The following is a 5,575-nucleotide window of genomic DNA, read 5'->3' as shown; positions in this document are numbered from 1 at the left end:
TCACAGTGAGCGATCCCTTCCAATCACGCTAGAGCAGTGAGAAGTGCAAACCTCATGTAGAGAAGAATACCGTTTTTTTTTTTTTTTTTTTTTTTTTTTTTTTTTTTTTTTTTTTTTTTTTTTTTTAATGTCATGCCTATGCCTGCTCTTCGTGCCTAGATTAAAGCTTATGTTGCTTAAAGGGTTAATTATCATTTTTAGGGTGAAATCGTTGACACTTGACCGATAAGGTATTCTTCGGCGATGTTACGAAAATTACGATGAAATTATAATGGCCAAATTGCGCTTTAAACTTCATTCCTCTTTTGTTGGTTTTCAATCTAATAATGGAGGAAGAAAGTAATCGACGTTCGTAGCACACGGCCGTCCTCGATGAATAATCAGACCCATGCGGAGTTTGTGTAATATCCCTTCCCCCCCCCCCCCTTACCACTACCACAACAACATGGGTTTATATTTGGGACACGTTTATATTCTCTGAATTTTGAATAATCATTACAAACTTTATTCATGAATTTAAAAGAGAAAAAAATATTTGTTTCTTTGGTGTGATGTTTATAAAGAAATTATCAAGAAAATTCTAGTCACCAGAAAATCTAATCGTCTGGTTTGGTTATTTTAGTCACTATATCGCAAAAGGCTCATAAAACCTTAGCCTACGATCTTGAATTATCATACGATTGTATAACAAACTTTAAAGTCAATTCATTATTCAGGAATACGCCTTTGCCTATAACATTGAGTTGTCAAGTAAACAGATGAATGCCATGAAAAGATCATACCAAGAGTTCGTTCCATAAAGAAGTTAAAAGACGCCCGTATATGTTATTATATTTCACTGACGGCTAATATTTAGATAGAAATACGCGCTGACGCGCGCGCGTGCGCGCTCAAAGATACAATCCTTTCCCCCCTCTGCCTTTCCTAATTACCTCTCGGGATACCCCCTCTCATCAGGTTATGACTACTCTTCTTCCCATACCCTAGCGATTGGGAGAGACCAAGTAGTCATATGTTTGGCAATGCTGCTCAGCTTGACAAGAAACTTGCTCTTTATCATATAGGGGAGATGCTCTGTGGACAACTTGAAATTGTTTAGAATATCATGCCGGAAAATCTGTATCAAATTGATGTTGGGAAGTTCTCTTACGAATATTTCAACAATTGGGATCATATAATTTCTACAACCAAAATCCTTGCACACAGCATTGTTATTCATAAAAATAATCATAATAATCTTTACTGATATATATATTCATACCAACTTCAACACAAATTCCAGAGGAACACAAAACTGCTCAAAACCACTAATGATAAAATGTAATAATGCCGCAAACATGCAGCCTCGGGGAACGCCATTCCTCTCGCCACCAGTAACATCTACTAAAAAGATCTATAGCTATCAAATAACCCGATTGTCAAAACCACGATCATCATTATTTAGCAGCTGTTCAAAACTAATGCGTGACCTTCAAGTGCTATGAACACTTTGTCATAAATTACACTTTGCCGGATGTAACCATTCAGAAATTTTAAGTCAGGATGAGCATCCGCGGTTTGTTTTTTATCGCCCAATTCACGTAACTTGAAGATAGATAGCTGGTATATAAATTACAAATTGAAGATTTGATAACAATGGAAGTGTTTGTTAATCGTAGTCGTGAAATTGTTCATAATTGTTTACAGCACATTAAATATTTATGATATATGGCGGATAAAAAGTATATGTACGAACTTTTACGCATACACATGCACTGTAAGCATACTTGAAATCGGGCAAAGTGATGAAAATTTTATTGCACGTGTAGAGATTTAAATTGTTTAAGCTGTACATTAGAAGTTACAATTGTCAAACACATTGATTGAAACTACCCCGTGGTAATGTACTCTGAATCACATGAGATATAAATGAATATCATGATTTGCCAGATTCCTATTATAAAACTATTTTACTTAAATCTATATTTTTATAAAAATCACGGAAATAAAATAACTTCTTTTAGCAGTTCATACTTTATATCAGTGAATATTAATGCATATTTAATTGATAAAATGAAAAAAAAATACCATAACTAAATATATCTAAAATTGGTAGCGACGAAGTTAGCTCGATACTCTTCAAGACTTATTCATTATCACTCTTAAATGAAATAATTTTTTGAGCTAATTTGTTCTGAAACGTATTAGATTATCTGAAGCGTCGGTCATTACAACATGTAGATTAATCTGAAATGTCATAAATTGCATTTCACAATCCTAATAACTCATTATAATATGGAACACCTTAGATAGATTTAATCAGTTTGATACTGACTTTAGACTACATGTTCAGTAATAAGATTCATAGTATCATTTCAACATTAGTCAGAAATTTTTACCTACACAATAAAGTCAGTTCGCATTAGCCTACACTCCACTATAAGTGTCATAACTCAAACCCTACCAACGATTTTAGATAATTCCTCTCCAAGAAAAAAATATAAAGAAATTAGGGTGATGATTCATGAAGGTTTGGCAGACAATAAAGATCAGAGTTCAACAAATGGAAACACGATTGTCCCCTGTCGAACTTAGAACTTTGCTTAATGTCTGATAAAAAAAACCGCAAATATATTATTTTTTTTTTCGAGAGAGAGATATAACACCGACGATTTGAAAATAGAACAGACGCACCTTTGCCCAAACACGTTAAAATCCATCATATTTATTATCTAGTACACTTACTTCATGCCTTACTAGATAATGTTAGGGGTACTGTTTGCTGACTCCGAGGTAAAAGTAGAGCTAAGCGTACTTCATAAGGACATTGCAAAGAATCCCATTTATCTAAAAAGATGGTATGGATATAGTTCAGATTGAGTTCTTCTTTTTATAAGGTCGCCTTATATATTGAGTTTATGTGTTTCAAATAGCATTCATCCAAAGAAATAGACATCATGCAATGATATAGGTTTGAAATGGATGAAGTTGTAATTGGATGAAATACACCAGTGATATGCCTATCAAAAGTTAAATATGTGTGATGCCATTTTAACCTTGGTAATGAAATCGAAGCTAAACCAACCTTAGCAATGAATGATGGACCATAATTGTTTAAACTGATTCTATTGCTACCTTTGAACGTGTTAACCCATAAGAGTCTTTCCAACTTCATAATTGAGAGGCTAAGTAATTTCTGGGTCCTTTTTTCAACAATATAAGTGTGGGCTTAGCATCATGTCAAACTTGCTGCAGTAATTTGCTCTGTACCCCCAAAGGCTGCTTAATGATAAATAGGTTTCCTTGGAACCAGGTGCACCGAAAATTTTGGTGCTATGGTCCTATTCTGTAGAAATTATTAAGTTTGTGTACTGTATATTTGCACACTGGAAGTAATGATTGGCAATGTAATTTAGAATAACTAATTTTCGTCTTAATAATCTGATACTAAATAATTGCTTCATTAAATTACATGCTATTGCTATATATTGAAAAGATCATCCTCCTATAAATCTACAAGTTTTGACTGGAAATTTGATAACTTCATATAGCTCTCATTAAGTGTTTTTTTTTTTTTCTAAAACCATACTAATTTAGCTCATGGTGTCACTTTAACTATTTACCAAAGTTTTTGGTTAGTAGTTTATATTTAAAGCTTACTGTGATTTTTGTGATAACTCGTGTATAATTACATTTGATTACTTTAGTGAAACCTATATGCATGTGGCTATGTATGGCTCCATTATCAAAATTGACGATTGTAAAAGAGAGAAAATGTTTGCTTCGTTTCATTTAGTAAATACGTGTCTAAATCGAAAGTACTTAGCAGTAGTCCAGAATGTACCCAAAGATGTGGTATATGACGTCACAAAGGGGGTGGGGGGCACAAATGGCCTGAATCATAGGAAGGTGCGCATGAGAGGAAGTACAAAAGGGTGTTTAATGAATGAAGCAGGTGTCTTCATACAACTTATGGAGTTTAGGTGGTGGTGGGTGGGTGGGTTGATATATAAGGGGAGGGGTGATAATACTCCCAGAGGAAATATCAGGATTAGTAATTGGTGTACAATTTTCGTGATTCATACTTGAACCATTATTGAGATTTTGCTGAGAACTTTATGTGGATAACTTGTCGGTACACGTGTCCGAGCTTTTAAATGTTTTTGAAAAAGGATACATATATTTGAATTATTTTATCTAAACTTTTTTTCTTTTTTGCAAGTCCTCACACTTCTATAAAAATTAAAAATTAAACATTTTGTCCAACGTCTATAATTGTTGCTTCTTGTCTTACAAAATAGGCATTGGCAGTTCTTAAAAACGCAAATATATCAAGAATACGTATTGTACTTAAGGACGGGTGACGGTGGATGCTAATTATTTATTCTATACTATACTTAATTTGTAGGAGACACTGCTGATATCTTTTTTGGCCGTCAAGCTGTTCTGTTTTCGTGACTGGTTCTTAAAAGATGTCCATTCCTATAAGTGGTTCTTCCGGAGGCAGATACTATTACAACGGAAATGGATTTGGTAAGACACCCAGGACGCTGTGCACCACCAGGAGAACTGACAGGTGTTACATCAGAAGCTCACTGATGGAATCCATCCTGCTTCGATCGATATTGTGATTTTAGTTCCGATCCGTGCTAACACAAATCACTGTGGTTCTCCCAGCTCTGATTTAATTAATACGCTGCAAGAGGAAGGTGCCCATTTTGGACTTCCGCCCTCTCATATATATAAGTTTGGGGACTGATATAGAGGGGAACTACCGGATGCTTCCCCTTTAATCCCCGCTATTCCCCTTTAACGAACGTTTCTAAACCAGCCATTGGGATTTACACAGGTTACGTAATTTTCGATTACTTCCGATGTCTCCTCGCATCCATAGGGTCTTCAGAACTTGGTAAAGAAGGACGATTGCAATTCTTTGTTTGATGACACATGGTAATTGTGAAGATGACAAAGACATCTAAGGCGGAATAAGTGATAAAGGTCTAGTAATAGTGATGAGATAGGGTCAATGGTAATTACTGAATTGTTAATGATAATTATGAAAGGTGTCAGGCGAGTTTATTTGAACCTTTTCTTTTCGATGGTGTTGTTAGCGTAAATCTCTCTCTCTCTCTCTCTCTCTCTCTCTCTCTCTCTCTCTCTCTCTCTCTCTCTCTCTGAAGTTCGCATCGCTCTTTCTCTTACAGGACTTCACATCCGAATGTTCCTTTTTACGCAGTTCGCCATGAGATTTTTAATTCATTTCCCACGGGATGGTGGGAAATAATTTAAGTATTTTTTTCTTACAGACCCAGTGGATCTGTATTTAAATTTTTCAAATTTCCTTTTTCAATTGTAATTTATGAAATAATTCCAGAATCCTTACCGCGATAGGGTCATTCAGTTCCTTTTCTTTTTATCACTATATTTCATTATATATCTATTCTGTTTCAGGCCATTTTTCATAGAAGAATATTTTTTCCCTTAAAGAAATCGAAAAAAAAATGTTCTCAAAGTTATAAAAGAAAGGATGAAAGACCTGGGGAGAGAGAGAGAGAGAGAGAGGGAGATGGTGTCACAAGAAGCAGGTGGCTTTGAT

This window comes from Palaemon carinicauda, chromosome 1 (assembly GCF_036898095.1).
Source record: "Palaemon carinicauda isolate YSFRI2023 chromosome 1, ASM3689809v2, whole genome shotgun sequence".
Classification (NCBI taxonomy): domain Eukaryota; kingdom Metazoa; phylum Arthropoda; class Malacostraca; order Decapoda; family Palaemonidae; genus Palaemon; species Palaemon carinicauda.
This window is presented reverse-complemented; position numbering follows the sequence as displayed.